This window comes from Hyperolius riggenbachi, chromosome 2, assembly GCF_040937935.1.
Source record: "Hyperolius riggenbachi isolate aHypRig1 chromosome 2, aHypRig1.pri, whole genome shotgun sequence".
Taxonomy (NCBI): domain Eukaryota; kingdom Metazoa; phylum Chordata; class Amphibia; order Anura; family Hyperoliidae; genus Hyperolius; species Hyperolius riggenbachi.
Window position 1 is genome coordinate 129924391 of NC_090647.1, and position 22633 is coordinate 129947023.

The window sequence follows — 22633 nt, forward strand, 5'->3', positions numbered from 1 at the left end:
TGACAGGCAGAAAAGAATATGAAATATCTGAAATGGTGATATCTCTGCATCAGCTGATCAGAACCCGCAGAGAACAATACAGGTGCATTCCTGGCGTTCTCTGCTTTAATTAGACTCTAAAAAAAAGGGTATATTGCAATATTTTATGTCTAAGCACACTGGAAATTGGTGTAGGAAGATACTAGACACGCGCGCACGGCATGGAATGGGGTTGTGTTACAGCCCTAGCGCCCGTTATTTAACTGGCGGGCTAAATAGCTAGTACCTAATAATTTTCTGATCATTTTGACATAGCCAGCATTGGCGGAAAATGCATTTATTTAGTAAAATGACTATACTTTTATCCCAAGGTGCAGGCCTGGATTTACATCACTGGAGCCTATAGGCACATGTCTCCTGGCACCCCAGAGTGGCACCCTAGCTGTCCCTTAATATTAGGTAGCCAAAGGTACCCTCAGTATTGAGAAGCTAGTAATGCCCCCGACTGAAGGGAGTTCTGGTCAGTGGAATGCTGAGAGCCGGGTAAGTAACCAGTCATTTATTCTCTGGTCAGGACTCTGCATAGGGAAGGAGAGAGGGAGGCACCAGGGGAGGGGAGGGAGCCGCCTTTCCATCATCAAGCTAGTGTTGGGCGAACATCTAGATGTTCGGGTTCGGGCCGAACAGGCCGAACATGGCCGCGATGTTCGGGTGTTCGACCCGAACTCCGAACATAATGGAAGTCAATGGGGACCCGAACTTTTGTGGTTTGTAAAGCCTCCTTACATGCTACATACCCCAAATTTACAGGGTATGTGCACCTTGGGAGTGGGTACAAGAGGAAAAAAAATTTAGCAAAAAGAGCTTATAGTTTTTGAGAAAATCGATTTTAAAGTTTCAAAGGGAAAACTGTCTTTTAAATGCGGGAAATGTCTGTTTTCTTTGCACAGGTAACATGCTTTTTGTCGGCATGCAGTCATAAATGTAATACATATAAGAGGTTCCAGGAAAAGGGACCGGTAATGCTAACCCAGCAGCAGCACACGTGATGGAACAGGAGGAGGGTGGCGCAGGAGGAGAAGGCCACGCTTTGAGACACAACAACCCAGGCCTTGCATGAGGACAAGAAGCGTGCGGATAGCATGCTTTGTACCACCATGCAGTCATAAATGTAATAAAGATAAGTGGTTCAATAAACAGGGACCACGCGGCAACGCTAACCCAGCAGCAGCACACGTGATGGAACAGGAGGAGGCGCAGGAGGAGAAGGCCACGCTTTGTGAGACACAACAACCCAGGCCTTGCATGAGGACAAAAAGCGTGCGGATAGCATGCTTTGTACTGCCATGTAGTCATAAATGTAATAAAGATAAGAGGTTCAATAAACAGGGACCACGCGGCAACGCTAACCCAGCAGCAGCAGCAGCACACGTGATGGAACAGGAGGAGGCGCAGGAGGAGAAGGCCACGCTTTGTGAGACACAACAACCCAGGCCTTGCATGAGGACAAAAAGCGTGCGGATAGCATGCTTTGTACCGCCATGTAGTCATAAATGTAATAAAGATAAGAGGTTCCATAAACAGGGACCGGCAACGGTAACCCAGCAGCAGCAGCAGCAGCAGCAGCACACGTGATGGAACAGGAGGAGGCGCAGGAGGAGAAGGCCACGCTTTGTGAGACACAACAACCCAGGCCTTGCATGAGGACAAAAAGCGTGCGGATAGCATGCTTTGTACCGCCATGTAGTCATAAATGTAATAAAGATAAGAGGTTCCATAAACAGGGACCGGCAACGGTAACCCAGCAGCAGCAGCAGCACACGTGATGGAACAGGAGGAGGCGCAGGAGGAGAAGGCCACGCTTTGTGAGACACAACAACCCAGGCCTTGCATGAGGACAAAAAGCGTGCGGATATAGCAGCAATGCTTTTTGCCGCCATGCAGTCATAAATGTAATACAGATGAGAGGTTCAATAAACAGGGACCGGAAACGCTAAACCATCCCAGATGTTCATCGGTCATGTTACTTGGTTGGGGTCCAGGAGTGTTGCGTAGTCGTTTCCAATCCAGGATTGATTCATTTTAATTTGAGTCAGACGGTCTGCATTTTCTGTGGAGAGGCGGATACGCCGATCTGTGATGATGCCTCCGGCAGCACTGAAACAGCGTTCCGACATAACGCTGGCTGCCGGGCAAGCCAGCACCTCTATTGCGTACATTGCCAGTTCGTGCCAGGTGTCTAGCTTCATGCCCGGTTTCAGGTCCAGCGGTGCCAGCCACAAATCCGTCTGTTCCTTTATTCCCCTCCAAATTTCCTCCCCTGTGTGCTGCTTATCCCCAAGGCAGATCAGCTTCAGCAACGCTTGCTGACGCATGCCAACAGCTGTGCTGCACTGCTTCCACGATCCTACTGCTGCTGGTGCTGGGTTAGCATTTCCGGATGAGGTACAGCTTTGAGATGCGTTGGAGGAGAAGGAGTCAGAGAGGTAGGTGCTGCTGTTGTTATCCAGCTGTTTGCGGCGTGGGCAACACCCGCGCCGTAGCAGGTGAGGAATCGCTGCCAGGCTCCACAAGGTTCACCCAGTGCGCGGTAAGGGAGATGTATCGACCCTGGCCGAACGCACTCGTCCAGGTGTCAGTGGTGAGGTGAACCTTGCAGGCAACGGCATTCTTCAAGCTTCGGGTTATTTAGCTGACCACGTGCTCATGCAACTCAGGCACTGCAGAGCGCGCAAAGTGGTAGCGGCTGGGAACCACGTAACGTGGGATGGCCACTGACATCATGCCCTTGAAGCTGTTTGTCTCCACCACTCGATATGGCAGCATTTCGCAGGCCAGAAGCTTGGCTATGCTGGCTGGCTGTTACTGCCACGGCCCAGGGGTCATTTGCTGGCAATTTCCTCTTGTGCTCAAACATCTCAGAGACAGACAACTCAACCGTAGCGCTGCACACCGAAGGGCTGTTGGTTGTTGTGTTTGATGAACACTGGGAGACCTCAAGAGCACTAGTCCGGAAAGTGACAGTGTCAGCATCGTCTGATGTTTGTGAATGTTGTGAACCACGCAATGGCTGGGCTACTGCTGCTGCTGAGGCGGGTCTGGTGGTGAGTCTGGTGAACCCAAGGGAGGCAGTGTTGCTGGTGGTACCCTGTCCTGCCGCGTTTGCCCACAGAGTGGGATGTTTGGATAGAATGTGGCGGCTCATGCTGGTGGTGGAGAGGTTGTTAATACTTTTCCCCCTGCTCAGGCGGGTCTTGCACACCTTGCAAATCGCCATGGTAACATCCTCAGTGCAGTCTTCAAAGAAAGCCCAGACTTTAACTGGCTGAGGACTCGGACCTCGTGCGTGATGTGCTGGTGCTGCTTAACCCACTGCTGGACGCTTGAGAGGTCATCCAAGTAATTATCTGGTCCTGTTCTTTTGGATCTGTGAGGGTTGTTGTCCTGGACAACATGGGCAGTATTGAGTGGGTTTTCTTGGGTGCTCCCCTGTGGCCTGTACGTGAACCGTCAGGGGAAACACCTCTTCCCTTGCCCCTCCCTCTTTCACCGGATTTCTTCCTCATTTCACTTATCCTTAAAGTACACGCTGACTGGCAGCAGTACAGTGGCAGTACAGAAATGCTATACAGTGGTGGGTGAGCGGTGTACCACTATTGTCAGCAGTGACACAGAGCACAATGCTATACAGTGGCGGGTGAGCGGTGTACTACTGTTCCCAGCAGACACAGAGTGGAAGTAAACACAATGCTATATAGTGTGGCTGAGCCGTGTACACAGAGTGGCATTAAACACAATGCTATATAGTCTGCTATATAGTCACCCCGAACAGGGTGATGTTCTGCAGAACCCGAACAGTGGCAAACACTGTTCGCCCAACACTACTGGGAGGGAACGCAGATTTTAGTACCTAAACACACGATACAACATGTTTTCCGGGGTCGGACTCTGAGGCACATACAGATGGTCCCGATCATCATCCTCATCATACAACTCTTCTCCTGAGTCTGACCCACCCACCACCTCTGCCACCCCAACATCCCCAGACACAGACCCCTCATCGTCCTCAACATTAACTTGGGATGCTGGCCTGAGCCAGACCTCCTCCTCCACATCAGGCCCCATCATCTCCTCAATGGCAGCCCTCATTAATCGCTCTGGCGACGGACTGATGGACACAACGTTCTCCTCCGGGGAGGGCTGCTGCTGACCACTGGCTGCTGGGGTGGATGTTATAGCTTGCGTGGGGCGTTGGCTGTTGCTGTTGTTGGGAGTGCTGCTCACAGCGGAGGTCTCTGGGGAACTCATGTTGAGCTCATATAGTGGTTGACGGTGAGTGGAGTATTACTGATCCCAGCAATATACACACTGACTGGCAGAGTACGCAATGCTATATAGTGTGGCTGAGCGGTGTACACAGAGTGGCAGTAAACACAATGCTATATAGTCTGGCTGAGCGAGCGGTGTACTACTGTTCCCAGCAGAATCAGAGTGGCAGTAAACAATGGTATATAGTCTGGCTGAGCGGTGTACACAGAGTGTCAGTAAACAATGGTATATAGTCTGGCTGAGCGAGCGGTGTACTACTGTTCCCAGCAGAATCAGAGTGGCAGTAAACAATGGTATATAGTCTGGCTGAGCGGTGTACACAGAGTGTCAGTAAACAATGGTATATAGTCTGGCTGAGCGGTGTACACACAATGCTATATAGTCTGCTATATAGTGTCAGTAAACAATGGTATATAGTCTGGCTGAGCGAGCGGTGTACTACTGTTCCCAGCAGAATCAGAGTGGCAGTAAACAATGGTATATAGTCTGGCTGAGCGGTGTACACAGAGTGTCAGTAAACAATGGTATATAGTCTGGCTGAGCGAGCGGTGTACTACTGTTCCCAGCAGAATCAGAGTGGCAGTAAACAATGGTATATAGTCTGGCTGAGCGGTGTACACAGAGTGTCAGTAAACAATGGTATATAGTCTGGCTGAGCGGTGTACACACAATGCTATATAGTCTGCTATATAGTGTCAGTAAACAATGGTATATAGTCTGGCTGAGCGAGCGGTGTACTTTTGTTCCCAGCAGAATCAGAGTGGCAGTAAACAATGGTATATAGTCTGGCTGAGCGGTGTACACAGAGTTTCAGTAAACAATGGTATATAGTCTGGCTGAGCGGTGTACACAGAGTGTCAGTAAACAATGGTATATAGTCTGGCTGAGCGGTGTACACAGAGTGGCAGTAAACACAATGCTATATAGTCTGGCTGAGCGAGCGGTGTACTACTGTTCCCAGCAGAATCAGAGTGGCAGTAAACAATGGTATATAGTCTGGCTGAGCGGTGTACACAGAGTGTCAGTAAACAATGGTATATAGTCTGGCTGAGCGGTGTACACAGAGTGTCAGTAAACAATGGTATATAGTCTGGCTGAGCGGTGTACACAGAGTGGCAGTAAACACAATGCTATATACTCTGGCTGAGCGAGCGGTGTACTACTGTTCCCAGCAGACACAGAACAGTAAACAGAATGCTATATAGTGTGGCTGAGCGAGCGGTGTACCACTATTCCCAGCAGACACAGAACAGTAAACAGAATGCTATATAGTGTGGCTGAGCGAGCGGTGTACCACTATTCCCAGCAGACACAGAACAGTAAACAGAATGCTATATAGTGTGGCTGAGCGAGCGGTGTACCACTATTCCCAGCAGACACAGAACAGTGAACAGAATGCTATATAGTGTGGCTGAGCGAGCGGTGTACCACTATTCCCAGCAGACACAGAACAGTGAACAGAATGCTATATAGTGTGGCTGAGCGAGCGGTGTACCACTATTCCCAGCAGACACAGAACAGTGAACAGAATGCTATATAGTGTGGATGAGCGAGCGGTGTACCACTATTCCCAGCAGACACAGAACAGTAAACAGAATGCTATATAGTGTGGCTGAGCGAGCGGTGTACCACTATTCCCAGCAGACACAGAACAGTGAACAGAATGCTATATAGTGTGGCTGAGCGAGCGGTGTACCACTATTCCCAGCAGACACAGAACAGTGAACAGAATGCTATATAGTGTGGCTGAGCGAGCGGTGTACCACTATTCCCAGCAGACACAGAGTGGCAGTAAACAGAATGCTATATAGTGTGGCTGAGCGAGCGGTGTACCACTATTCCCAGCAGACACAGAACAGTAAACAGAATGCTATATAGTGTGGCTGAGCGAGCGGTGTACCACTATTCCAAGCAGACACAGAACAGTGAACAGAATGCTATATAGTGTGGCTGAGCGAGCGGTGTACCACTATTCCCAGCAGACACAGAGTGGCAGTAAACAGAATGCTATATAGTGTGGCTGAGCGAGGTACACAGAGTGGCAGTAAACAGAATGCTATATAGTGTGGCTGAGCGAGGTACACAGAGTGGCAGTAAACAGAATGCTATATAGTGTGGCTGAGCAAGCGGTGTACTACTGTTCCCAGCAGTGACACAATGACAGGGGGGACCCTGGCTAGCGTGGCTGGAGCGCGAACTACCCTGCCTGCCTACCCAAAGCTAAACCCACAGACAAATGGCGGAGATATGACGTGGTTCGGGTATTTATTTACCCGAACCACGTGACCGTTCGGCCAATCAGAGCGCGTTCGGGTCCGAACCACGTGACCCGTTCGGCCAATCACAGCGCTAGCCGAACGTTCGGGGAACGTTCGGCCATGCGCTCTTAGTTCGGCCATATGGCCGAACGGTTTGGCCGAGCACCGTCAGGTGTTCGGCCGAACTCGAACATCACCCGAACAGGGTGATGTTCTGCAGAACCCGAACAGTGGCGAACACTGTTCGCCCAACACTACATCAAGCGCTTGTAGGCACATGCCTACAGTGCCTTATGGTAAATCCGGCCCTGCCAAGGTGAATTAAAAGTCATTCCCTCTGTCAGGCTACATGCAGGAATGTGGTCAGTTTATTTTCGACCCGGGGTCTGGTTTTCTATCCCCGGTCCTTATCTGTGAAGTACAATGGGGAATTTGCTTGGGATAGTTTTATTGCACCCTCCCCAGGGAGGAATAAACCCCACACCATTTCCTCTAGTGGGTGACTGGCTTGGACATGCAGAATATTTTTTTATTTTTTTTTAGTAACGCTGCAAAGTTAAAGAGGCACTCCAACTCAGGCTTTGTGTGCTCATGTTTGTATGATTGCACAAATGGCGCATTTCCGCTAGTGAATACGTCACACACACCTGTTGACTTATGTCATCTGTCAGGACCCGATCCCCTTGGACGACATCGCTTGGTTGCACAGACGTGAGTCCGCTGTGTAGCTGACGACGTGTTCTGTAGCTATTCGGGGTGGAACAGTGGGATGGTTGAGCAGCGCATGTGTGACGTCTTCTGATGGGCATGGCAGTGATGCAGACAATGCGATCGTCCATCAAGGGAGTGAGTTGATCCAACGGGCAGATCACTCACAGGTTAGGGGTCGGGGCCGCTGTACACACACCTGACTATTGGCTGAGGTGGTTGTTATTGGCCGCCTTAGTCAGGCATTTATACTCCTATTCAGTTATTGCCGGCAATTAATTGGGTGCTCAGACTGAAGGCATATGGTATAGACAAGTTTGCAATGGAGGGGAAAACGCTGTGCAGTACATGTGCGATACAATGCATAGAATGATGTGTACAGCACATAAAAAGTATACTTCACTGCAGCTGTAAACATGGACATTTTCCTGTACCACACAGCATGCCTCGCATTATTCCAACAGATTCTGTCTCACCACAGTGCTAATATGCTGATGTGGACGTATCGTTACAATATAATGTGATTGCGTTTTCCATGTGTTCATATTGTCCAACGCAGAGCCTCAGAGCAAAACTGTCCTTAAGCTTCAGCCTGGAAGCCTCCCCAAAGCCCATGGAAACATAACTTTTGCAAAAACACAAAAGAAAAACAGTTTAAGCTTAGCAAAAGATTTTACCAAAATGTTGGAAATAGAACAGTTAGAATGTGATACTTACTGTATTTCCAGATATAATTGTTTGTTCTTTCATCCATGAATACAATTGGCATAGGTATCCATATGTTTTAATAATGTGTAAGCTGAAAATAAATAACATGTATTTACGTATTGCTTCTGCTTCGGTGGATTTTGTGATGGATTTTGGTTATAAATATCTTGGATGATAATACGAGAAAAGAAAAATAGCCATACCTGATGGGCTGTGTCATTTCCGAGGCAGATGTTTATTTCCAAGTAAAGGGGGGAAAAATCAATTAAGCATGAATTTGCATGTTTGACGTAGGAGTGAGTGTTTTCTGATTAAAAACAAATGTTCTTCCTTTTTGATAGATGATTCGAACACTTCTGTTTTTTTTCTGTAGCTCCATATGCTGATACTTTCCTGAGCTGGAGAGGCCGGGGGAACCTGAGTAATCCACCAACTTGGTCAGGGGCATAACTACAGGGGAGCAGTCCCTGTGGGGGGTTCAGAACTGTGAGTGTTCCCCCAATTACTACTTCACTTCCTCTGATAAAGAGATCAGATTAGGTGTTTTTGTTTTGGCTACACTTATTATGGGTGTGACAATTATGATGTCCACTCTTGTTGTATGACTCTTGCAGGATAGGTCCCCAGGCTGTGAGGGTCACCAGGGGTAGGCAAGGGAAAGGGTGTGAGCATAGGGGGACCACATCCAAGTTTTGCTGAGGTGCCACATGATTTTTAGTTACGCCCCTGTTACTTGGCCTTGAGTAGTTAGACTAGTTTCAGAATGGGGCATCGCACTGGGTTGTGTTATATTGTATATGTTATTTAACCGGTATTTGCAATTTTAGCGTCCAGTGTCATGTGAGGTAACGCAAGCAAAGAGGCAACTAATTAATGTGCACGTATCATGTCAATGGACACTGCTTTGCACATTGTAACATGGTCCAATTCAAATCTATGTACAGTTCACATTTTATAGTTGCGTTGCGATGCAACTGATTCCATTGTTACAACCAGGAACATGCAGTGCATTGCTAGACTCACTGATGTGCACCATGTTAGTCAATAAAGATCCACACTTTGTCAATTGCTTCAATGCCTATGTTACATCACATGCCACTGCAAATGTTGTTTTTGGTTGCATTATATGTACATTATAACACAACATAATGCAATACTCTAGTGTGAAACTAGCTGCAATCGCAAATCTGCCAATTCCTTAAAGAGACTCAGAGCTCAGTGAACTAAAAAGATTTATATATACCTGCGGCTTCCTCCAGCCCCATAAGCTCCGATCGCTCCCACGCCGCCGTCCTCAGTCTTCTGCAGCGTCGGTACCGGATTCCCACACCTCCGTCAGTCGCAGCCAGTCTACACAGGAGAAGTGCGCTCTTTGTGTATCTCTCCAGCAGCTGCTGGAGAAATACGTAGAGGGCGCATTTCTCTTACGCCAGACTGGCTCCGACTGACGGAAATGCGGGAACCCGGTACCGGCGCTGCAGAAGACTGAGGACGGCAGCGTGGGAGCGATCGGAGCTTATGGAGCTGGAGGAAGCCGCAGGTATATATAAATCTTTTTAGTTCGCTGAGCTCTGGTACACTTTTAAGTTTTCAGCAAGTCTTATATGACTCATAGAAGGACACACTTAGCACACTTTATTGCAGGCAATTTTTAATAAATGCAGAGCAGGTATGCTGGAACGTTTATGCTCTCTGGACTGTTTGAATCACAGTATGGTTTTAGATCGCTGATCCAGTAAATGCTTCTCATGAGTTTTCACTTCACAATAATTTTTTTTGTCTCAAAAAATAACCTTTCAACAGTTAGCAAATGAAAAAGTACCTAAAGGTGAGTAAAAAAATATCAAACTTATTTTCAGTATTTGCTTCCTGGGGGCTGTAAAGTACACCTAAATTGGGGTAGAAAAGGTGATTTTTATGTACCTCAGGGCTTCTTCCAGTTGTCTGGCCCCAGGCCTCCTCAATCGTGTTCTGCGCAGGCACAGTTCATCATAAAGACTTGTATCCATGCATGCCCAGGCCCCAGACCACGGGAGTGCAATCAAGGAGACTCGTGCGTCATTTTGCGCAACCCAGCCAGGTTGTGGACTATAATATGGGTAGCAGACCATTTTTTTATAATCTCCTTCTTTGTCCTTGCAATAAGACTCCCTTAAACAGAGCTCACTCCCAGTTTACCCATTTGCTCAAAAGTGTACCAGACAACATATTTGAAATGTCCTGTTATAAGTTGATTTCCTGTCTAGTAAATGGATAAGTGATGAATCATCTCCAAAGTATCAAGAAACTTTTTGACCTTTTCTCCTTATGTTGCATGGTCTTTCTGATGCTGCTTAGTGGGAGCTAACAGTGGCATTCCTAGCCCCCAAAATCAGTGGCACATGCCCCGTATCTATTCCGGGGTTCCCCGGATGTCCCCCAGGCAGAGTCAGCTGTGGTGCCTCAATGGCGGGCATTCTGGGAGCTGTGGTGCTTTAATCAGGGGTATGCTGGTTGCTGTGGTGGGCATACTAGGGGCTGTGGTTCCATTCTAACTGCTGTGATGCCTTTATGGGGGCATGCAGGGTACTGTGGTTCTTCTATGGGAGCATGCTGGGAGTTGTGGTGCCTCAATGGAAGGCCCATTGGAGCATGGGAGGAGGTCCACTAGAAGGTCAGGGAATGTTATGGGGGAACTGCCATACCACCTGTCAGCAGGCCAGCCCACCCAGCAGAAAGCCAGACCAGAAGCCAGGTAACTCTGCCAGAACTACTGCACCTGCGCAGTGCGCCGCGGACAACGTGGCTATGATTGACAGCGGCGCTTCATGCAGGCGCAGTAAGGACAACCTCGAGGTTGTCCTCTGCACCGTGCGGGGAGCCCAGGACAGCGGCGGAGAGCGGAGCAGTCAGTGTGGGATAGTCTGCTGCAAGGGGCTGGAGAAAGCCCCAGGTGAGTAAAGCTGATTTTATATTTTTAGACTGATGATTCCTTTAAGCAGTGGCATATCTACCTTAGGGCTGCAGGTGTTTACAGCACCGGGTGTAGCCATGGCTTGGGGTGCCGCTGTGGTGCTCAGTCACTATGGTTATCCACCTGGGATCTTTTTTCATAGTTTGGGCAACATTCGGGAAAATAGCAGCAGGCAGTGCAGGGGACTGTACTATTTCCTGCACTAGATATAGCACCCCTCCCCCTTCCTGTCCCATGAGTAATGTGTCTCCTCGCTCTCTACACACAGCCTGCAGTGAGTGAATGTGCAGAGCAGCAGGGTGAGTAGAGAGAATGATTGCTGTGCTGCAGCTGGGACATTAGCAGGGAGAGGTGGCAGGATGTGTTTAGTACTTCAGAAGTTTCCTGTCATTAGTAGCCATGTGCACTGGCTGCTGTAATACCAGAGTTCCCTAGAACTCTGGTATTACAGGTAATCTTATCTCTTTTCCCAGCTCACCCTCCCACCCTGTTGTTTTCCCTCATGACCATTTCCTCTTTTCAGATTAAGTGGCTTCTTTTAACAGCATGTCCCTGCCAAACAGTACTAGTGATGTCTGCAGTCCTGGTGAGAGGTCTTCTTGCCATTTCTCGTCTCCCATTAGGCTCTCAGTCTTGTGCCTCTACCTCTTTATCCCCCCTCCTATGCATCCCCCTCTTTTGTATGTCCCCCTTTTTTTACTGTCCTCAGAGGAGCTCACAATCTAATCATACCATAGTCATAGTCTAATGTCCTACTATATTATTACCATATTATTATTGTGTATTTATATAGCACTGTATAGAGTACAGAGGTTCATAACTGTTAGCTCAATCCACATCCTGACAACTCCATTTCCCCCAAAATCCCCCCAAATTTGCAACGACATGCTCGGCGCCCCAACCTGTCAACCCTCCCATCAAAAAAATTGGTTGTTGGGGGAGGGGGGGGGGGGGTCTTTAAATAATCAGCTCCGTGTGTCAAATTCCTTAGGTACACCACTGCACTCAAGGAAATAATAAAGCAGAGGAGGACTGGAATCCTGTTCTATTATTTTATTCTATCACTAAGGCAGGTCAAGGAGGAATGAGGTAGGTACAAAAAGATCCCAGGCTAACAGCTATTTCCTGTCATTAACTCCTTGTGAAAGGATGAAAATTTGAAGCGATTTCATTAAGTCGTGTACGTGAATTTCGGGCACCATGGAAAATCGAGTGCAGGAACAGTGCCAATAGTAAAATATTAGTAAATTAACTGACACTCTACTATTGAAAGTGTTAATTTTCATTAGTAAAATATCGGTAATTGTAACCAATATTTTTCTATAGCTAAAACTAACCCTATTCTCACACAGATCCCTCCACTACCGACACCTAATCCTAACCCCCCCCCCCCCCCCCGGTGATGCCTAACCCTAGGCACCACCAGGGGAAATCTAAGGAAACTAAAGGTAGCCATACACTGGTCGATTTGCCATTAGATCGACCAGCTGACAGATCCCTATCTGATCGAATCTGATCAGAGAGGGATCGTATGGCTGCCTTTACTGCAAACAGATTGTGAATCGATTTCAGCCTGAAACCGATCACAATCTGTTGAGCTGCTTCTGCCGCCTGTGCCCCCCCCCCCCCCCGGTATACATTACCTGAAGCTGGCTCCCGGGCGTCTTCTCCACGCTGCACCGCACCGCTCTGTTCTTGCTCCATCCCGGCGCTTCCTGTGTCATTCCGTGACCAGGAAGTTCAAATAGAGCGCCCTCTATTTGAACTTCCTGGTCACTGCAGTGACACAGGAAGCGCCGGGATGGAGCCGGAACAGAGCGGAGCAGCGCGGAGAAGACGCCCGGGAGCCAGCGTCAGGTAATGTATACCTGTTTGGATCGGCCGCCGCTAGCGACGCGCACCCTACCCGCGGGCGATCGAGGGTAATTTCCCGCACGCCACGATCGACGGACCGATCCGATTTCGGGAGGAAATCGGATCGGCTGAAGCGTTTAGCGCGAACGATTGGCAGCAGATTCGATCCCAGGATCGAATCGGCTGTCGAAACGGCCGCGAATCGGGCCAGTGTATGGCCACCTTTAATGTGAGTATAGGTGTCCCCTCACACCACAACATTATTAGTTATCATGGTGGATCACTAACTGCTGACCACCATTGTTCATCTTTTGTATTCCCCACAGTGGGGAACCTCTTGCTTCTCCCTCCCCTCCTCCACTTCACAGAACGGCGTCCATGCAAAAAGGGCGTCTGGAAAAAAGGGTGCAGGATATAGCCGAAATTATAAGTTTTTATCTAAAACAATATTTTTCGTTTCAATATTATAAATTAAAATCAAGTGCTAAAAATGTTGAATGAACAGTAATGAAATGGCAAAATACCGTCTATACCAAAAAACGATATTTACACCTGTGTTAAGCATAGGAATACAATTGTAGATGTGAATGGTATTGTAGCGCAACTATACCTAACTGTACTCTCACACAGAACTCTCCCCTTATACCTATCCCTAACCCCTAGACCCCCCCCCCCCCCGTCCTTGGTGGTAATAAGCATAGTTTAATAAATGTATACATTACAAATATTGTACTGGAATTATACCTAACCCTACTCTCACACAGAACCCTCCCTGTACCTATCCCTAACCCTTAGACCCCCCTGGTGATGCCTAACCCTAAAACTCCCCTGGTGGTGCCTAGCCCTAAAAAAACCCTTGGTGGTACATAACCTTTAAACCTCCCTGTGGGGCTTAACCCTAAACCCCCGCCCGGTGATGCCTAACCGCCCCCCACCCCCTGGTGGTGCCTAACCCTAACCAACCCCCAGGGGTGCCTAAACCTAACCATCCCCCTGGTGGTGCCTAAACCTAACCATCCCCCTGGTGGTGCCTATCTCTAACCATCCCCACTGCACAAACACCTTTACACACATAAAAACAATAATATATTTGATACCGTAAAATACTTCACCACAAATCACATGAATAGAATAATTTATATATTTTTAATAGAATAAATAGCCTTACAATCATGTGCACATTAAATATATTATGAATACTAAAAGTTATATATTTGTAATATAATAAATAGCCTTACAATCACGTATGCATTAAAAATCTTAAAATAATGGTAATATTAACCACTTAAGAACTGCAGTCATAAAACCCCTTAAGGACCAGACACTTTTTTCCCATTCAGACCACTCCAGATTTAACAGTTTATTGCTCGGTCATACAACCTACTATCTAAATGAATTTTACCTGCTTTTCTTGTCACTAATACAGCTTTCTTTTGGTGCTATTTGATTGCTGCTGTGATTTTTAGTTTTTATTATATTCATCAAAAAAGACATGAATTTTGTAAAAAAAAATGTTTTTTTTTTAACTTTCTGTGCTGACATTTTTCAAATAAAGTAAAATTTCTATATACATTTTTGTCCAAATTTATTGTGCTACATGTCTTTGATAAAAAAAAAAAAATCCAATAAGTGTATATTTATTGGTTTGGGTAAAAGTTATAGCGTTTACAAACTATGGTGCAAAAAGTGATTTTTCCCATTTTTAAGCATCTCTGACTTCTCTGAGCACCTGTCAGGTTTCATGAGGTGCTAGAATTCCAGGATAGTATAAATACCCCCCAAATGACCCCAATTTGGAAATAAGACATCCCAAAGTATTCACTAAGAGGCATGGGGATGAGTTCATATAAAGATTTTATTTTTTGTCACAAGTTAGCGAAAAATGACACTTTGTGACCGAAAAAATTAATTAAAAAAAGTTTCCATTTCTGCTAACTTGTGACAAACAAAAAAGAAATCTGCCACGGACTCAACATGCCCCTCTCTGGATACTTTGGAAAGTCTACTTTCCAAAATGGGGTCATGTGTTTACTGTCCTGGCATTTTGGTGGGTGCTAAATTGTGGTAACAGGGGGTGACGGGGTAATTGATAGGTGATCAGTAGATGATTACAGAGGAGAATATATGCAAGCAATGCACTGGTGAGTTGATCAGAGGGGGTCTGGGGGGGCTGAGGGTGTTGGCGGGTGATTAGGTGCCCGCAAGGGGCAGATTAGGGTCTGTTCTGATGGGTAGCAGTGACAGGGGGTGACGGGGTGATTGATAGGTGATCAGTAGGTGATTACAGGGGAGAACAGATGTAAATAATGCACTGGCGAGTTGATCAGAGGGGGCTATTTGAGGGTGTGGGCGGGTGATTGGGTGCCTGCAAGGGGCAGATTAGGGTCTGACCTGATGGGTAGCAGTGACAGGTGGTGACGGGGGTGATTGATGGGTAATCAGTGGGTGATTAGAGGAGAGAACAGATGTAAACAATGCATTTGGGAGGTGATCTGACGGCGGGTCTGCGGGCGATCTGAGGGTGTGGATGGGTGATCAGATGTCTGCAAGGGGCAGGTTAGGGTCTGATCTGATGGGTAGCAGTGACAGGTGGTGACAGGGGGTGATTGATGGGTGATTGACAGGTGATCAGTGGGTGATTATAGGGGAGGATAGATGTATACAGTACACAGGGGGGGGGGGGGTCTGAGGGGGGTCTGGGGAGGATCTGAGGGTGTGGAGGGGGGTGATCAGGATCCCCAGGGGGCAATTTAGGGACTAATCTAAAAAATAGCGTTGACAGGTAGTGACAGGGAGTGATTGATGGGTGATTAGGGGGGGGGGTGATTGGGTGCAAACAGGGGTCTGAGGGGTGGGCAGGGGGGGTCTTAGGGGTGCTGTGGGCAATCAGAGGGCAGGATCAGTGTGTTTGGTGCAGAATAGGGTGGCTGCAGCCTGCCCTGGTGGTCCCTCGATCACTGGGACCACCAGGGCAGGAGGCAGCCTGTATAATACGCTTTGTATACATTACAAAGCGTATTATTTGCTTGCATTGCGGCAGATCAGGGGTTAGCACATACCAGGTGAGCTGCTGTCCATGGAGCTGTACATGAAAGAGAAGGGCCGTTGAATATGGATATTCCACATGGAAAAGGGGGCTGCACATGGAAGGGGAGGTGGGGCAGCACATGGAAGGGGAGCAACAAGAGATTTAATCAAGAGATGGGAGTGCAAAGAACTATTGCTTCAAAGGTTTGTGCTTGAAGCCTCGTTTTAGCTTGTTTTATGCTTCCAAGTTAAGCGATAATCTATGGCAGTACATGCCAACTGCATACATGGCACCTCAAAAAATAACACTGTGATGCAGCCATCCAGAAAAAACTGTTGGGCTGTAGTTTTCTGGATGGCTGCAATGTAGGTAAGCATGACCAACACACGGCCACACCTTTGGGGACATTCTCCTTCAGTAATACCTAAATCAAAATATTGTATTCATAGTTACAGGTTTTATTATCATTTGTCTCCTAAAATGAGGAATTGGGATGAAATTCCAGCTCTAGCCAAAATTTGTTCTTCTTGGTTTTCTTTAGTTTAGTTTTGTTTTTTTATTCTGGCAAGCATGCTGAGTCTACTGAAAAAATACCTCACCTCCTTCAGCGAGAGAAAGTATGGGCAGATTAGACATTGGGGAAATCAACTGTCATAAAAATCTGACGAAAATTATAAATATTACCGTCTGTCAAAAAGTACTGTAGAAAATACATCTCTTGTATGGGTTGTGTCATTTGGGTTATCTATATGTAATGCAGTAGGAGTGGCTGAGTACAGTATGAAGATTCATTGGCAGTTGATGACATGAGATGGCATGCAATATAATTACACAGGACCACACATCCCAGCACAACAAAAGGCTCCTGGCTGGACTTTTATTTAGCAGGCCACACTGTACCTGGCAAAAGTCAGCACGGCACTGCACTGGCACAAGTCAGCACATTGACTGCAATGCAAAGGTCTGGCCGACATAAGTGTGATTGTGCACCACTTTATAACATAAGAAGTGTGAATCATTTGCTCCCCTGTGCTAGCCATCTAGCCAAATCTCCATACCATATGCTTGATGGACAAGTGCAGTGGCATTTTCTCTTCAGAATTGTAAATACAGTGTACTTAAATGACACCTGAGGTTAGAGGGATCTAGAGGCTGCCATATGTATTTCCCTTAAACCACGCAAATTGCCTGGCTGTCCTACTAAACTTCTTCCTGTAATACTCCTAGTCATAGATAGACCCTGAATGCAGATCAGATGTTTCTGACCAAAGTTTGACTAGTTTTGCCACCTGCTTGTTTCAGGTGTGTGAATCAGACACTACTGATGCACAAAAGATCATCAGGACACCAGGCAACTGGTATTGTTTAAAAGGAAATAAATATGGCAGCCTCCATATCGCTCTCACTTCCAGTGTCCTTTAATAATAATTCCAGTTATAATAATTTTAGTATTTGTATAGTGCTTTTCTCCTGTCAGACTCAAGCCACTTGAGCTGCAGCCACTAGAGCGCACTTAGAAGGTAGTAGCAGTGTGATGGAGTCTTGCCTAAGAACACCTTACTGAATAGGTGCTGGCTTACTGAAATAGGAAGAGACAAGACTTGAACCCTGGTCTCCTGTGTCAGAGGCAGAGCCCTTAACCATTACACTATCCAGTCACTAAGGTATATAAGCTCTGCTTCAATATATAAGCTAAAGCATGTGGCTTTTCTGTTTATATAGTTGTTAATGGCTGACTTGATGGAGGTGGGTGCAGAAGCAGTTAAAGTGTAGTTGTGACATCATTTATGAGGCATTACAGATTGGTCTGGGTTACAGACATCATATAAAAGTATCTTTTAAATCCAGACAAATCACTGTCAGGGGAAGATTACTCCTATTTTGACCAAATTACCAAATTTATACCAGCCCATGACCCATCACTTATCCAAAGTCATCTCTCCTCTTAGTCTATTGCCTCTAAATGTCTATATTTTCTCTTTTCACATTGATAGACCTTCTGCTGTCCTCCTCTCTCTGTAACTCATTTCCACCATGACTGTTGTGTGCTGGAAAGAAAATCAATATTATTCCTTCGACCATAGCCCCAGCCGACACTCGCACAAGCTGTTGTCTTAGGTATGGACTGAATCCCCTTGTCACTCATTGATTGAATTGTCAAGCTTGGTGCTAGGAGTTGTGACAGGCCTGTCAATTAACTCTATCTGCTATCTTATATCTAGTGTAGTTTCCAACATGCTGTACAAGACATACAGTACACTGTATTTACCCAAGAAGCTCTGTAGTTTGGTTACAGAAACTTTTCTTCTTCAAAATAATACTTAAAAATAATAGTAGTCTCACTAATATTATAAATGCGAAAGTTTGGATGTTTGGATGTTTGTTACTCGATCACGCAACAATTGCTGAACAGCTTTGAATGAAATTTGGCACACACGTAGTACATTACCTGGCATAACATATAGGATACTTTTTATTCTCATAACCAAAAAGTGGGCGGAGACAAATACAAATTTCACTGGAAAAATTTAAACTGCAGCCATTCTTACACTGTTAATGGTAGAGTTCTCAAACTTTGCACAGTTGGCCACTGGGTGACTGGAATTAATATTCAGAAAAGTGGGTGGAGCCTAGAAAAGCCTATCAAAAGTCACCTATTGATTTTCAAGAGGAATATTTAATTGCTGCTATTCTTGCACTGTTAATGGCACAAGCCTCAAACCTGGTACAGTTGGTCATTGGGTGACTAGGGTTCAAATTCAGAAAAGGGGGTGGAGCCACAGCCAATCACAATTGTTTCATTTCAATTCAAGTTATTGATGCTAAATACTGCAAAGCTCACAAACTTGGTCATTGAGTAATTGAGTAATTGTGTGTTAGGGTTAGAAAAAGTGGACGCAACCAACACCAGCCAAATACATACCCGGGCAACGCCCCGGGCCATCAGCTAGTACAAAAATAATTATAGAGCGGTGGTCAGAATTGCATAAGATCCTTATGGTGTAATGCACAATTGATCACTGTGATATTAAATAAGTCAATACAGTTCTTTGAACTTGCACATACCAGAGCGAGTGGTAGCATTGTGGGTGCTGGGTACTGAGAGCCTGACAGCTGTTTCAGGCAGGGCACTTCATCGGAGGTTGTGACCACGCAGTCAAGTGAAGTTTTGACAGCCTCCAATGAAGTCATCAACAGACATTGAACAAGCATGCAGATCAGGTGTTTCTGACTAAAGTCTGACTGGATTAGCCACATGTTTGTTTCAGGTGTGTGATTCAGGGTCCTTTCCTACTTGGTCGCACCACGTGTTATAGGCGCGTGGCTTGCACCAGAAGTTGGGTGATGCGGGGTCTTTGGGACAGCTTTGAGGGACAAGGCAGCGCAGGTAACTATAACTTTTCTTTTACAGGAAGGATGCTATATTTTAATTTTGGCCTGGAGATCTGCTTTAAAGATTGGGGTGAGCCAACAGATAGCAATGATTCTGTTATAGTGAAAGTCTTCCTCCACAATAACCCTCATCCTCTTGTTTCCACCACCCACAATCCTTTTCAGAAGTAAAGAGCAGGTTAATTTGTTTTACTGTATGCATTTTTACTCTATGCAGTACAGCACGTGGTATTAAATATTTTTCTATAAATGTTTTTGGATTGTTGAATGAATCGTCTGAGTTTCCATTAATCCTTATGGACAAATTTGCTTTGATATAAGAGTGCTTTCGATTATAAGTATAAATAAATTATGCTTGTAAACCAAGGTTCCACTGTACAATTATAAAACATGTTTTATTCATACGGGGCAACTGTAGAGCGAGGAAAACCCAAACTGTCCTCTCCTGTTTTCTTGAAGACGAAACTATGAAATTGTCTATATTCATCCTTGCCACAAATAGTTCAGCTATTGACGTTTAGTATAACAATAGCTGGGTCTTTATCATTTTGTCACTAGTTCTGTAGGAGAATTATTTCTAGACTATCATTTAATTCTAATATCTCCCACCAAGAATACTTTTGTTATCTGTAGGTAAAAGTTATTTTATTTTCCTACCATTTTAAATAGCCTCCCATCAACAGAATGTAATTGGTCAAAAACAATGCATAGAGATGGTCTTTTTAAGTTTATTCTGGTTTCTTCCTTTTTTATTCAGCAACAGTAATTTATGGTGTCAAGAATAGAATAATACTAAGCATCAGCATGGAAAACTGATTTTGTCATAGTTAGGAACCATGGAATGCTTTGTTTACCTGCTGGAAGCCTTGTTCACATCTAAAAACGCAAACGCAACAGTTTTGCGTTTTTGTGCGTTTTTTTAAGCGCCTCCCAGCGTTCCACTGCTTTTCTAAGCGGTTTTCCAGAGCGTTTTTTTCATTTACTTTTCTGACGCAAGTCAGGAAGTGAACACTTTGACCCGGAAAAGAATAAATACAACGTATTTATTCTTAAAAACGCAATTGCTGCACAAAGTTATTTTGTGAGCGTTTTGTGTTTTTCCTATACCTTCCATTATAGCAAAAACACCTCAAAAATGGTACATGCACCGCTTTCCGGACCACAAAGCGGACGCAATGCGCTGATATGAACCTTCTCATAGAGATTCATTACACAAGTGTTTTGTGGGCAATTTTGAACACTGCCTGCACTTGAAAAAAGGGCAAAAACGCCCTTAGTGTATACGAGCCAGGAAGCATTTTTACTAAACAGCAAGTCGCTCTCCTCCCCCCTCAACTGCCTTGCAGTTCCTTGCTTCACTAGCAAGTGGTGACTAATGTATGAACTATTCTGGACTTCCAGCTCCCACTAGTTGTCCTTCTACTGTTTGCAAACCGGTCATCAGCAGACACACCCACCTACCCCCTATATGAGGACTGGACTTCTCCTCAGCAAATGCCGGAACATTGAATAACCTTCCATGAGAGCTGGTGAAATCTGGTCCCTGTATTTTTGTACCTGTTCCTGACCTTCTGCACTATTGATCCATTGCCTCTCCCTGACATTGCTCTTTCCTGCTGAATTTATGCTGTGTTTTGGTCAACTGATTACATTGGTTTTAACCAGAGCTGGGACAATGTCCTCCAGCACCCAAGGCTGAGACACCAAAGTGCGCCCCTCCATCCCTCCCACCCCAGCTGTCACACACTGATTGCTATTAGACTAAGAGTGCCACAGGGCCCACAACCTCCCCAACACCTTAATATCTAGTTATCTGGCTTGCAGTCACTGCTATGTATCCCCTTTTCTTATTTCTTTCTGCTTAAAACACAATTAGGAATGACAGCTGAATGAATTGTGCGCCCCCTCCTACACTGCGCCCTGAGGCTGGAGCCTCTCCAGCCTATGCCTTGGCCCGGCCCTGGTTTTAACCCAGTATCCTTAAATTTGTGTATTTCTTCTTATTTGTGTATTGTGTACTTGGCTGTAAATACTTGTGTGTGTTGTTACTTTTGTTATCTTTTATTGCACTAGTTAGCTAGGTTTTGTTTGTATTGTGTGTTCTCTCATATTTGTCAGTATTATTTGTGCGCAGAAGTCAAGAGTCTCCAACTACTGTGCAGGCCGGGCCATGCATGGGTGACAGAGAGCGACTGAGCCAAGTTACCGCGATGGCTCGTGGACGATATAAGTGGCCTGGGAAGACAGAGAAGGAGCCCACGGCCTGAAGGGGCTGGAAGAAGGCCCAGGCAACTATCAATTATTTTAGTCCCTTTCGTCTTGGGAACGCTTGATCACACTTATCCATATACACGCACCCCACACAGTTGCCTGGCGTAATGTGGGTGCGCCTGTGCCGTGGCGCATGTGTGACATCACACATGTGCCCACATATACTGCGGGGCGAGTGTATCTAGATGGAGCACAAAGCCATTGGCAGACACCAACAGGTAAAGTATGCATGCATGGGACACATTTTACACTGGATCGACATTCCCGTGGGTCCCGTTGCATTCATCGCTTGTCCAAAGATTGCACGCTGTTACCGCCGTGCACCCAAACGACGTGTCGGCCCTACATCTTGCAGCATGTCCGATTGATACATGCAACCAATTTCGGCACAAAACTGGTCTCATCATCGATCAGGTATGCTCTTGGCGGCATTGATTTTTATACGATTCAATTATAATAATCGAATTGGATGGTCGATCGGCTGCCAAGTTGCCTGATGTATGGCCAACTTTACATTTAAGGTGAAAAATAAATAAGGTGGGACCATTCATGAGAAAAGCTTTGTGAAGCAACCCCATAGTTTCTGCTATTTTTCATTGACATGTTGAATATTTGGAAGATAACATCTATATATGGACATTCTCATTATTTCCATAAAGAATGAAAGTACCTTATTGACAGAGATGTACATAGTAGTAATATTAAAAAAAAATGAACCGGTCAGACCCCATTACATCTTTATAGCAGCCATTCATTTCTGTATGTTACATTTTCGATGACAAGGTTATTGCAAAAAGACATTTACAAGACTTGTATTCATCTGTAGTCTCAAGCACAATCATTTTATAATGTGTTTCATTCTTCCAGTAACACTGCAACCCTTGTCCTCTCTTTACCCTGGGCAGCTGCCCTTGCAGGCCTTTCCCAGCTTCTACCTCGCCCTCAATATTCCCCACTAATATATCTTAATCTACAGAGTACAATCATGAACAGACTTGTGCAACTCACAATTCATCCTATCCGTCTTTTTGAGTGGGATACAGAATGATTTTTCCCCTTGTTTTGAACAGAGTTTAGCTGCAGCATGCCAGATGGTGAGTAGTGCTTGTGGGTAATAGAATCATTTTCCATATGGTGACTGTGTTACGTTAT